This window comes from Phodopus roborovskii, unplaced genomic scaffold (assembly GCF_943737965.1).
Source record: "Phodopus roborovskii unplaced genomic scaffold, PHOROB, whole genome shotgun sequence".
Lineage (NCBI taxonomy): Eukaryota > Metazoa > Chordata > Mammalia > Rodentia > Cricetidae > Phodopus > Phodopus roborovskii.
The window spans coordinates 11914424-11928183 of NW_026126413.1; the positions used below are offsets into that span (position 1 = coordinate 11914424).

Consider the following 13760-nt stretch of genomic DNA (forward strand, 5'->3'; position numbering starts at 1 on the left):
TCTCAACTAATTTGCTATTTAGCAACTTAATTCTATACATTTTTAAAATCCACAGGTACTTTTTTTTTGTCTTCATTTCTTTTTGTATCTTGAGTCTTCCATCTGGGTCCTTTCAGTTCCCCCTTAAGCACAAGTTCTGGGATTTCCAAACCCCATTTAAACAGATGATAACGATTTCTGATCATAGAATTTTAGGATTCTAAGTGGGCTTCTGTTTTCTTTCTTTTGTGATGCCTGTTGACTTTGGGAAGTCAGCTTTTTTACTCTGTTGAAGGTAATGTGTTCTCTATCCTATGTTTACACACGCCGTCAGTTCCCTGCAGGTTCACGGTGATGCTTCTGGGAGTGCACGGTGTTGACAGTCTAGTTTTCCTGAATCGATGGACTTATGTCTTTAGTCAGTTTGTAAATTGCCTTATAGTTGGTGACTAAGACCCGGCAGCGGCCATCTTCAGTGCTCCTGGATCTGTTTGTGTTGCCTGTTATTTCTATTGTTGTTGTTGTTTTTAAATGTGTTTTATGTCTGTGTGTGAATGGTTCATGACACTTGTGCTTTAAGATATTTGTGAAGATGATAGCATCTTTTTCCAAGGAGAATTTTTATTTTCCTCTAACAGATACTTGAGGCACTTCAAATCAAAATCAAAATCCAAGGCTAGCGGCTCCCTGGACCATCTATGTGACATCAGTCAGGACAGGAATTCTGTCCAGGAGTTTACCCACAATTCATGTTGTCTGAAGCAGCAGACATTTGGAAATCACAGCTTTAAGCAGTGTGGCCCATTAGAACCCTCACCTCTGGGGGACAGCAGGTCTTGGCTTTGTCTCCCTCCCACAGACATCCTAGCGACAACGCAGAGGCGGTTTTGTAAGGATTGGCAAGTGCCTGTAGGATGAAATACAGTTTGAATGTTAGCTTTGTTCTCTGGTTTTTCATGTCTAGCTTTTCATTTCGCAAACCCTAACTATCTTGTTAATACTTCACCCCTTTAAGCTATTAAAAGTTCTTTTCATCCATTTCTTTAGGCACCTTTAATGGGAGACCTGTCCAGATTTCTTAGCCTTCAATTACTGCAAACAGAAGTTTCTCCTTCCGTAGATAGCCTTAAAGGAAAATCTCACATCATGACTGTGAACTTGTCAGTCCCTACTGGACATTGTTCATATACAAAGGATTACTAGAAACAACGCAAGGGAGGAGGGCTTTTCTTTGGCTGCTGGACTGAGGATGCGTTTGCTGTGGTAGAGAGGGCATGGTGGAGGGAGTATCTCCAAGTTGTGACTACTCACCTTGCCGCACCTCTGTAGAGCAGAAAGCAGGCAGTGGATGAGAAGTGGTCTGGGCCATAAATCCCGCGACCTCGTGACCCGCTTCCATTCTGGAAAGAGTTCCACAAGCTTCTGAAATAGCATGAAGAGCCCACCATGTGGGGACATCATATTCAAAGTGTAACACAGTGAAAATGACATTGTGTGTGTTTCCAGGGAAGACCTCGGGTGGCTTTGTAATATTCACTCTTATTCATTTGAAACCCTGAGACATTTACATCTTAAAACGGAAAATATCCACATGCAGAAAAAGATGTCAATGCCAACATAAGGAGAGGGGACTGGAGAGACATCTCAGCATTTAAGAGCACTGTTTGCTCTTTCAGAGGACCTGAGTGCAATTCTCTGCACCCAAAGCACACAGACATAAGCACATTATATGAAATCTCATTTTTTTTTAAAGAGGAAAAAACTTCAAAGGGGAGATGCCTGAGGTAAATACAAAAGACCAAGTTAAGGCAAAAAGTCAGAAGGAACGCCAAAGTTCTCATCATGGGTTCATTCCATACTAAATAAGATACAGCATGGTGAGTTCCTGAGGGAGAGTGGAGACAGAATTACTGTCCCCTAGGACTCCAAGCGTGCACAGCTAGTGGTGACAGGCAGCTGTGAGCTTGTTGGAAGATAGGGTAGTGATTTTCTGAAACAAATGTTTAAATTTAGAACCAGAAATGAAGCTAAGGCAGGAGGATTGGGAGTTGGAGGTCAGCCTGGGCTGCATAGAGAAACACTGTCTTCAAAGAGAGAGAGGGGTGGGGGAGAGAGAGAGAGAGAGAGAGAGAGAGAGAGAGAGAGAGAGAGAGAGAGAGAGAGAGAGAGACACGCTTGGGAGAGAGAAGTGAGACTCGGTGATCGGGTGAAGGTGACCTGTCCAGAAAGTCTTGTGTTTCTTGGAGCCAGGGGGGACTTTTGAAGTGGAATCAGAGGAAAAAAATGGGGTGGAATGGGGAAAACCCAGAGGCTCTGATTGCCTCACAGGGGCTGTCTCTCAGTAGACTCCCTTCCCTTCCACAGTTAGTGCTCTGCCCTCATCTGGGAGCTTCCTGCATAGGAGCTTTGAACTGTGCAAAGGCGGACCCCTCCCTGCCCTTTCCCCAACAAATCACAGCTGGGGGTGGCTTCAGAGAAGTCAGTTTCCCTGGGTTGTCACCCCATTTTAATAACTGTGGCCCCCTTTGTAAATGGAGTCCCATGTTGGAAACAGAGCGTACTGTCAAATACAATTCCTGAATTTGCTCTTTTGTGATGATCTTTTCAATAAAAGAATGGGAAAGTGGCTGGAGAGATGGCCCAGGGGGTGAGTTGGGATCCCAGCACTATATATCACACACACACACACTCACACACACACACACTCACACACACACACACTCAGAGGCACACACACACACACATGCACTCATATATACACATGCATTCACACACTCGTACACATGCACTCACATACACACATCCACACACAGAAACATACACATACGTGCACTCACACATACACACATGCACTTACACACCCACTGACACACAGGCACACACACATATATGCATTCACACACAACTAACACATCTGCACTCTCACACATGTACTCATACACCTGCATTCACACACACATGCACTCACACACATACATACACACAGAGACTTACACATATGCACTCACACACACTCATACATATGTGCTCACACACTCACACAGGAACACACACACAGAGACTGGGAAAGGTAATGAAGCTTTTGTTTGAAATATAAGGCTCTTTATTCTCACCCCAAGCCCAACTCCCCATTGCTCACCAGCATTATATTTTAGCAATATCCCTACGGGAAGGAAACAATCTGAAGAATAGCTGTAGGCTGAGTGCCTCATGGCAATCAAGACGAAGGCCTGCTGTCAGATCCCAGACTTGAACACCACCTCAGAGACTCAGGACCCAGCAGAAGCAAGGCCAACCTCCCAGCTCGTCTGCAGCCCTTCCTGTAACCAGAGGTCTTTTCCTGTGTTTGAACTTGCCACCAATGGCTGTCCTACCAAAGGTAAACAGCAGAAGTCTGGGCAATCCTCTCTGTTCCCAAAAGAAAGCTTTTAACTTTTCTTTTGGAGAAGGAAGGGGGTGGGGGGTGTTGAGGACTGGGTGGAGGAAGGGAGGGAGGAGGCTAGACCAGAGGAGACACAATGACCCCAGAGGCTGTCCTGCTGTGATGTGACCCTGCTGTGATGATGTGACGCTTTCTTCTTGTTATTTCTCTCTTCATCTCTCTCGTTATTTTTGGCTGGCTCCTTTGTGCAGGCTACCTTCCATTCACCCACAGCCGCTTTGAACATCAGGCATAGCGGGTCACCTGCCAAGCTGTGTGCCTCTGGTCACATCCCTCTGACGGCTCCCGTTTGCTAGCTTCAAGCTAGCTTCAAAGCCCTGCTGCAAGTGGTATCTCGCCTCCTTCGGAGTGAGTAGTGAAAAAAGAGGAAGCCTGGGCCACAGTTACGAAACCTGTGATATTAAGGCTGGAAGAAGAAGAAATAAGAAGTAGAGAACAGCAGTGGCCCCTGCCAGGGCCTGGTGGCTGGTACAGGAAAGATGGGACCAGAAGGCGGGTCTGAAGGGGTCTAGCCTAGTTCTTCCCACTTCATGGAGGCTCACCCCACAGGTGGCTGGGCACCAGTGACATCCAAAAATAGGACTGAAGGGGACTCGGGGAGAGTGGCTGGAGGACAGGGCTCCACTGAGCCCCTCTTTTTTCTGGTATCATTTTTATTTTTTGTTTAGTCAGCCACTCAACAGATGATTGTGGAGCAACGTGTCCCCATAAGTGGCTTCCTGACACTGCACAGGCAGCCCTGTTCAATTCCCATGAAACATTCTGTTGTCTATATTCACTCTTAAGTAATAATGTAAGCATTTGGACAAAGAGCTCTGCAGATTTGTTTTTCATAATTACACCTTTCTAATATCTAACTTTATAAGGGTTAACTGGTGTGCGTAAAATGGGTGTGTATTGTATAAAACAAATTAATAATTCACAACTTAAAACCTGCCAAGAAAAAATAAGATGCCTCCTCCATCTTCCCCAACCCCACGGATGCAGGAGAGTAAACAAGTCAAGAAGAAGATGGCATGGGTGTTGGTCTGTATCTGCCTGTTCCTCACATGGCACGTACTTGAACCCTATGAGAAGCCTGAACTCGATCGCTCCTGGTTACTGTTCAGGATCCAATGGTTAGCAGTCCTGTTTCGTGTCAGATTCAGACTTTTAGAGAAACCTGTGCAGATTCTCCACTGGTTTATTTGAGTAGAAAAGTTCAAGCCAATAGCTGTAAACCAGACGCCTTCTGGGTGCTACCTGTATCAGTTATCTTTCATTGCATAGCAAATCGCACTAAGATTACGCTAAAACCAGCAACAGTGCACACAAAAGCAAAGTATCAGTGCTGTGGTCTAAATGTATCCCCAGAAATCATGTGTTAGAAAGTTTGTCCCTAGGGTGGCAATATTACGAATTAGTAGGGCCTTCAGGAGCGATTAGGTCACAGGTCTTCATTGATGGATTGACTGTCCTGCTGTTCTCACAGGGCTGGATTGGCCACCACAAAAATGGGCTATAATGAATTGAGACCCCCCCTACCCCACCCCGTGTTTTGTCTCCTCCACAAGTGCCTGCTTGTCCGTGTGGTTCTCTGTCACACTGAGACACAGAGAGGACTTCCCCAGCTACGCTAGCCCAAACTTGGACTCACAGCCAGTAGACCCATGGGCTAAACGAACATTCTTTTACACAGACAACAGCAAATGGATGGAAATAAAGTGATTATTGTCTTACAGATTCTGTGGATCAGGAATTCAGAATCTGTCATGAGGGTTATAGTGGGAATGGCGGGAGCCAGAGGGCTGCTGCCATCTGAAGGGACCATGGGTGACAGGACCAGTACAGATAACAGGTGGCCTCCCTCTTCTCCATGTGGTCCTTTCCATAGACTGCTTGGGTGTGGTCACAAGCAGCGCATTCCCTAGAGCCACAGGGCAGGAATGCGAGGGTGAGAAGCCATGGTGCCTTTGATGATGACCTTGTCCCCAGGTCCCTCGATGCCACTTTTACCTAATTTATTTTTCCTTTAGGAATAAATCACCAATTCCTGCCACAGGGCAGGGATGGGGAATTTGCTTTCGAGCAAATAAAATAATATCAAAGAATTTGCCGGCATATTTTAAGATTATCCTTAGATTTCATTTACATATAGTATTTATTTTTCTTAGAGAATTTTATAACACAATACAGGTACAGTGGCATTGTAAATTTTAATTTAAATATTTGTTTATTTAATGTGTATGTACAGTTATTTTGTCTGCATGTATGTACGTATATCCTGTGCATGCCTAGTACGGAAGTCAGGAAAGGGTGCCTGATGCCCTGGAACTGTAGTTGTGGATGGCATTGAGTTGCTGTGTGGGTGCTGGGAACTGAATCCAAGTCTTCTGCAAAAACAAATGCCCTTACGGGCAGTAGTGGCTCATGCCTTTAATCTCAGCACTTGGGAGGCAGAGGCAGGAGGATCTCTGAGTTTGAGGCCAGCCTGGTCTATAGATCGAGTATCAGGAAATCCAGGGCTACACAGAGAAACCCTGTCTCAAAAACCCGAAACAAACACAAGAACAAGTGCTTTTAACCACTGAGCCATCTCTCCAGCACCAAAATATCGTTTTATCTGTTGATACTTTACTGAATATTTTTGAAGCAAAAACACCATCTCATTACGGTGTCAACAAAATTAGTGATAGTTTCATAATATTTAAAGAAACAACCTGTTTCTGACATTTTAAAATAGGAATTCCACATAGGAGTTCTTATTTCTGTCTTATTTATTTATTTATTTGTTTGTTTGTTTGTTTGTTTTTGGTAATGGTGGCAGGGATGGGGAAGTGAGGGGGTGAAGGATAGGGAGGTGTGGTGTTTCGGAAATTGGTTTCTCTGTGTAGTCCTGGCTGTCCTTGAACTTGCTTTGTAGACCAGACTGATCTCAAACTCACAGAGATCCATCAGCCTTTGTCCCCCTCCCCCCAAGTGCTGGGATTAAAGGTGTGTACCACCATGCCCAGCTCTGTCTTTTGATTTTGGATAAGGTCTCATCACACTGGGTCTGTGTTCTCACATAGTTACAGACCTTTGATGGCTCACAACTCTTCAGTTAACCCTGCTCCCCATCACACCCCCTTGTATTACACATGAACATGATTTTACACGTTTGCATTAGCTGCTCAGCTCATTCACGTATTTGCATGTCCAAAACAAATCCAAATAATGAGGCTAGACGATGGGCTTGAGGAAGAGAGGGCCCTGACCCTGGGTGAGCTGGGTCTCAAAAGATTAAGAGAAGAAACTCAACTGGGCTTGAGTTTTATTAGAGTAGCGGTGACCTCGTGTCTTTGGGGAAAGGGTTCAGCTTTAGTTAATAGGTCTTTGGCATTCTGAATGCATGTTCCTGTGACAAGTCTTGACGATGAAGGCATGGAGCCACAAACTAGCCAGCCAGCCTTTTCAGTCCACATCAGGCCAAGGTTCAATGCTAATTCCCTTTGTGTCTTGTGTCCTTTGTTTAACAACTAAACAGAGAGTGAGGATCAATGAAAAAATAGTGACACAGAGCTGTCAGTCAGTTTAATGTCTACGAAAGAAGTCTTTTCTTGTTTCTTGTGTGGTACAGACACAGGCTCCTGGAGCGTTCTTAGAGAGCCTGTAAGGAGAAGACAGGCCTTGCCACCACTGAAGTCGGCTCTTCTGAATTACAGATGTGGATACAGGAGGACTTGAGTGCTAACCTCTAGAGTGATAATACAACCAGTTACTTTAGAATGCAGATAGGGACAGTATTATATACAGATTATATGTATATAATCACACACCCACATGCACACATACATAAACACACACACACACACACACACACACACACACACACTCACACACCTACCTTTAGTTTCCTGAATATATATCCTAAAATTCTTCCTGAAGATCCAGTTCACCAGTGGCCAATAATTTAACCATGATCATGTAAATGAAGCTCCCATGGGTTTGAGAGCTTGAATATAGCCTAATATAGAGGTTCTTAGATAATGTGTGCTCAGAGAGTGTGGAGGGGTTGTTTTGTTTCTACATATCCTTTTCTATCCATCTTCATCTAACATGCATAGGCATCCTTTGTAACATTCTTCATAACTAAGTAGTGAAGAGCTTGGTGCTTTCCTGAGTTCTAATGCTGCTCCGTCAAATTATTTAAACCAAAGAAAGGGTTGTGAAGGACCCAGCAAATAGGCAGTTGGTTAAAAACTCATGTAAAACAACCTATTGTTTTGCAATTGGTGCCTGGAACAGTGAGCAGGTGCATGAGACTGAGGTTTCTCTCTGTAGACTGTGTCAGGGTCGAACAGGTAGAGGACCCTGGTGTTTGCTTGCTTGGTGTGAAGGGAAGTGTGTGCTTGAAAATGTAGTAAGTATTCTGTGTGACCAAGAAGCTGAGTCTGTTTTTTCTTCTTCGTCGTCGTAGATAATGCTTACAACTATGTGTGCCAGTTTTAATACTACCAATCTGCCATGTGTAGCAGAATTTGCTTAGACAACATCAACCTTCATTCTATCACAGAATAGCTAACATGTATTCTCTGACTCTGGTCATTTCACCAAATTTGAATACATCACTCAAACTTGCCACTTTCAGGCAAGCTTTAGGAACACTTGATAGCTTTCTGGCAGCAGCACTGGGTGTGTATAACTCTGTTGCATGGCTATGGATAAGCTTAGGTGTAAGGATACATGTTGGGGCAGGCAAGCTGATTGGATGTTGCAGCAGAATAGGGGCAGTTTAAGTACCCAGATTCGGAAATGGGGATTGAATCAGAGGCATGGTGGAAGATGTTTTTTGACAGTGTGGATCTTTTATAAGCTATTTACACCACACATTGTCTATCTTCATTCCCTTGTCATACAACCTATCAACACACCTGTCAAGCTGCCATGGTTATCCTGTGTCCAGGCATTAGCCTGCCTGGCTGGATATCTGGTAGTCCTCACCAGGACCATCAACATAGCCTACACTTTACAACTGCCTGTCCACATTCACTCTTGCCTCTCCACAACCCACCTTTGCACAGGGACCAAGCTAGTCTTTCTGAAATGCCTATGAGGTACTCTCATATCTCCTGTGAAAGCTTTAACGTTTTCCATCCTTCTTGTGACCAAGAACAGAGTCTGAACTCAGACCTACCATGCTGCCCTTACATGAGTTTCCCTTAGCATCTTTACTTGGCTCGTGGTTGCTCTTTGGACTTCAGTTGACATACAGGTTTCTCTGGAAAAGACTCTCTATCTAAGCAATGATAATTGTTTAGGTATCTAGGCATGATTTGTCTAATTTGCTTAATATAACTCTCGCCTCTATCAGGCAAACAAAACCCAGAAGCACACTGACTACTTGCAGCATGAAGCCTTTGGGCACACAGACTTGCTCACTACATGGTTGCCTAGTGAGCTTCTTGGCCGTGCAGTTTTTGCTTCTACAATATAAAGCACAATTTCATTAATTTTAGGAACCATTCACTGTGGTTTTACTACTTGACAGGCGTTGCTTATGTGGAAGGCAAACCAGTTGGTTCTGTGGCTTAAAATTAGAGTTCTGAGGCTGGAGAGATGGCTCGGCAGTTAAGAGCACTCACTGGCAAGTTCTTCCAGGGGTCCTGAGTTCAATTCCTAGCATCCACATAGGAGCTCACGACTGTCTATAATGGGATCTAATGCCCTCTTCTGGTGCACAGATGGGCATGCAGACAACACACCCAAATACTTAAACAAATAAATAAATCTAAAAAAAAAATTAGGGTTCTGAAACAGAATTCATGGTGGTTTGAAATCTTACTGATATGATGCTGGAATGGTGTGTCAGTGCAATGACTATATGTTCCCAATCACAGAGGGCTGGAGGGTGGCAGCACCTCCTCCACAGAGCTGTTGTATCCTTAGACAGATCATGACATTCAAAGAGTAAACATTGCCACCTGATGCAAATAAAAAATATGATGGATATGAGAGAGCTCCTTCCCCAGAACCTTCATATCGCTTTTCAGGAAAACGAAACACAGCACACTAAAACTAAAAAGGAAGAAAGACACACATGTTCCCGAGGTTTTGAGTTGTATTTTGAATAAACACCAGGGCTTGGTGTGTGTGTGAGAGAGAGACGGGGGTGGGGGGAGAGAATAAACCAAAGAGACAATGGATATTTCAGAGCAGTTTCAGGCTAGGGCACACTAGGCCAACCCTTGGGCACACTAGGATGATAGAACTCTGCATGTCCTCGTGGACCCAGAGGGCAACAGAGACTTGCTGTCCACAGAACCCAAGAGATGAAGCCCGCACCATGAGGCTGGAGATCAGAAGCCACCATCTCCAGGTCCCTGCAGGGAATGAGAACAGCATTCCAATAACGCGTTCAAGCTTCTCAGGAACTCTGCCAGCGTCCCTGAGGTATCACCGTACCCTCAAACCAATCCGTATGATTAAAAAAGAAACCTTGACACCATGTATCCCAGGTGCGAGGAACTGGATGCCAAAGGAAGTTAAACCAACCAACCAACCAACCGAAAAAATAGTGAGTCACTGGAGAAAACTCTCTTCCCAGAGAGAAATGAGACCTGCCTCTGACCTTTAAGAAGACATCTGGTAGGGACAGATGTGATGCTGTATATTAAAAATGACTCAGAACAGCAGACGTGTAAGTTGTGGTACCAGGCAGCAGTGAGGTGGAATGAACTACAAACACACTCAACACTGGGGAGGAATCTTGAAAAAATGCCAAGGCTAAGAAACCCCAAGCAGATAAACAAAAGCCAGGTTCATACTTTATGCAACTTCCAAAGCAACTGTGGTTAGACATGAAGATGATGTCCCCTGAGCACAGATGTGGTAGGAGGATGAAAGCCCTGTTTTGGCTGTGGACGCTGACCACACAGACAGATGTATTTATGGACATTCATGGAGCAGTACATGAAGCTCTTGGTTCACTTTTCAAAATGTACATTCTGTCTCTATCCTACCTTCACCTTGGCTTTCCACCTCCATGATCTGGGACTAACTTACTCCCAGGGTGAACAGAAGGCCCCCGAGTTCTTGTTACCATACCTGGAGATGTATGTCCATGAATCAGAATGGTTTAGAAATGGGAAGCTGTGATGAGTGAGTTCACATGAGAGAGGAAGCTGGTGCTGTTGTGTTGTTAAATCTCTGTTTTGGTCCCATCATTGCTTTTCTCCAAGTCACCTGGGTCTATGGCCCTTTCTAGCCAACTCAAATGATTTCTACAATGAGTCATGCTGTGTGAAGATTATGAAGGTGGGGATCTAAGCCCAGGTTACATTCATGCCACACATGCATCAGCTCATTGGCTCAGCACAGGTGCCCATACTCCTCCCTCAGTAGGACCCAGAGCAGCCTCCAGGAGCTCCCCAGAGCTTAGAGGCTGACCCAGATCTCTCTCAGGAGGCCCAGTGGGAGGGACTGAGGAAGTTTCAGTTTCTGACACCCAGTGGGTGATGGGAGGAGGCTCCTAGGTGGCTTTCCATATGACTGCAGAGCAAGGGAAGAGGAAGAAGCCCCAACTGTGGCTCCAGCAGGCAGGTTACAGCCAGGTGTCTGCATGGAGCAACCTCAGGAAGCCCAGGGCATCCCAAGAGCCTACTAGAGGCTGATGCCTGCAAGCCAAGCCCAGCACACTGAATGGGCATGCCCCTGTCCAGGCTCTCTTGGGTGGGTCGGCTAGCCATGAGAAAACAGCAGGGTCCAACGTGACAGTCCCCACGTTCTAAAGACTTGAAAGGGACATCCTTTGGATTGGGTCTGGACTCCTGGGGCTCAGCCTGGCCTGGCCTGAGGCTGCAAGAAGAATAAGGACTAGGAAGGGCCACCCTCGGGTGGTGAAGGTTTCTTGGCTGCAGGGACCCTTGTCTGTTCCCAGTCTCTCTCTCACACACACGCACACGCACACACACACACACCCCTGTTGCTGTGCTGACTGATGCCCACTCTCTCCCTGTGGGTCCCACAGGCCTCTCTTCCATGATGGCTTCCTATGGTAAGCCCTGTGCTCCAGAGCTTCTGGATTCCTCCCTGGTGTGTCCACTGCTGCCTCCCCTCTGCTCTTACCTCCTTCCTTCTCCAGTGTCCCTCTTGCCTCCCTGGCTTTCCTTTTCCTCCCCTCCCTGCAGGCAGGATGCAGGGGAAGGCCAGCAGAGGGCAAGAGCCCTGGAGAGGACCCAGGAGGCTGATGAGTGCTTGGTGCCTGCTGCTTTGTGTGATTTTGGCTGAAGGGCAGAGGAGTTTTGCTGGCTGTTGGTGCTCTCACCCACAGGGACAGGCTCGCTCACGGCAGGAGTTTCTGTGGGAAAGTTGGATGCATCACAAATGCCAAGAATGGAATCCTCCCAGTTCTTAGAAACATCCAGACTATGCTTCTTACATGTCCTCTCTGATCTTGCACACATTTAGACAGACAGGTAGATAGGCAGGCAGACAGAGACAATGACGTAGAAAGAAAACACGGATGAACACTCCGTGCTGTAGATGGCAGTACCCAGTGGAAGTGTCATATGGACTCTGAACCTAGGCCTCACTTTCTGTGAACACACCTTTCCCATGGCCATCCATCAGGTATACTCCTCACTCCATTTTTTTTTCACTATCAAGTAAATCAAGGAAGCAGTTTATAAACAATATTTCTCATGCCATCAAAAAGGACCACAGCTACTTGTTCCTGTTTGTGGTGACATGGGCTTAACTGGATGAATGGAGGGCATGAGACTCATAAAGCTTCCTCAGTAGGTACAGGCATCCCTCAAGGAGCCCAGGCCTGCCCACTGATCCCCAACTCCCTCAGTAAGTGCAGGCATCCCTCAGGGAGCCCAGGCAGGCCCATGGAGCACCAGTTCTGTCTTCGGTAAAGGATGCTCACTCCACTTTCTCTGCTCCTACTCAGCCTTCCCATCCTCCTTCAAAAACAGAGATCGATTTATCTAAGACCTCAGCTGTTCTGCAGTATTTTCAAAACAAATTAGCACTTGTCTTCCAGAGTTCCAGAGGTGACTACATCCAAGAACGACAGGACAGTGTAAACAACAGTCAGAACTAACCATGGCCGGCAGCACTGTGCTAAGTGGCTGCTTCTTTTCCTTTTTCGTCCATCGGAAAGATGGAGCTGGACTTGGCCCACCGCACAGAGCTTAGTGAGCAGTGCATAAATCTGCTGTTCAATCGCGAAGAACCTAGAGTCAGCCAAGAACTGTAGCCACGGTGGTTTCTCAAAGCTGCTAGGGAGAGCCAAAAGGCCTGGGTGACCAGCCACCATGCCCATTGTTAACGGCTGCAGGTTCCCTTTGGCTACTACAGCAGCCCACACTTTCCCCGGGCTGAGAGTCGACAGGACATGATTTGTTCCTTTTGGGCTGTGTTAGTTCTGCAAGCCAGATACCAGAGGCTGCGACTCAGGAGAGCCTGCGTCTGTTTGGACAGGACAGGGCCACTCAGGAGTTTCATCTCACTAAAGCTCCCAGGGCAGTGAGCATATTTGAGGAATTCTTTTTTGTAAAGATTTTCTTCCTCCCCCCCCCACAACATTTTTGTTTAAGAGAAAATGAGATGTCTATCTTCTGTTTCCTTATTTTTTTTCAGGAAAGCGAAGGGTTGTTGACTTCCTCCCTCTCCCCTCCCTTCCTTCCTTCTTCCCGAAGGTACTCATCTGAGAAAAAGAGAACGAAGTATTGTTCCTGTTCTCCTTCTTAAGTCATTTGAAACACTGTCCCTGCGAGTTCTTTAAGTTCCCCTGCAATCTGTACACAAGAGAAAGAGGGAGAGAGAGAGAGGGAAAGGCAGAGACAGCCAGAAACCAGGTAAAGCAGTGGGGCCAGAGCCACTCAGCCCTCGGGAGCTGGTAAGTGACCACATACTTCTTTCTACCTTCATTTCAATGTCCCTGCGATGGAGGCTGACCCGGCGTCTTCCACAGAAACCACCGGGCTGCTTCTCAAACCTAAAGGTGTGACTGATGGATGGCCCAGAGTGTAAACTCACGCCTCTTTGCAGAAGAGAATATGAATGTGTGGCAGGGCCGAGGCTGGCAGAGCTGGAAATAGAATTGTATTGGGGTTGAGGAGGACGCTGTGTTAAATCTGAATTTTTTGGCACAGACAACTTGGTTGGGTTACCGAGGAGCCATTGGGACATGTGGTGTGCCCCGCTGACGGGATCACCGCTCCCCAGTGCTGCATCCTGGGAGCCCTCTCAGGGTGTCTGTGGAGAACTGCTATTTGCTCGGGGGTTTTGTTAAGTTGTCTGGCTTGAGGTGCCCTTCTGCTTTTTTCTTTCCATTCTGTACTCCACCTCCCAAAGAGGACTGTTGGTGTGT

General features: G+C 46.2%; 1 protein-coding gene across 1 annotated transcript in view; it reads left to right on the forward strand.

Annotated features, from left to right (window-relative positions):
- The first annotated feature begins 12841 nt into the window (after positions 1 to 12841).
- Znf366 (zinc finger protein 366) overlaps positions 12842 to 13760 on the forward strand; it is a 54928-nt gene continuing 54009 nt past the window's right edge. The window contains exon 1 of the mRNA XM_051182828.1: positions 12842 to 13286. The gene's annotated coding sequence lies outside the window, so the exon portion shown is untranslated. The remainder of the gene's footprint in view (positions 13287 to 13760) is intronic.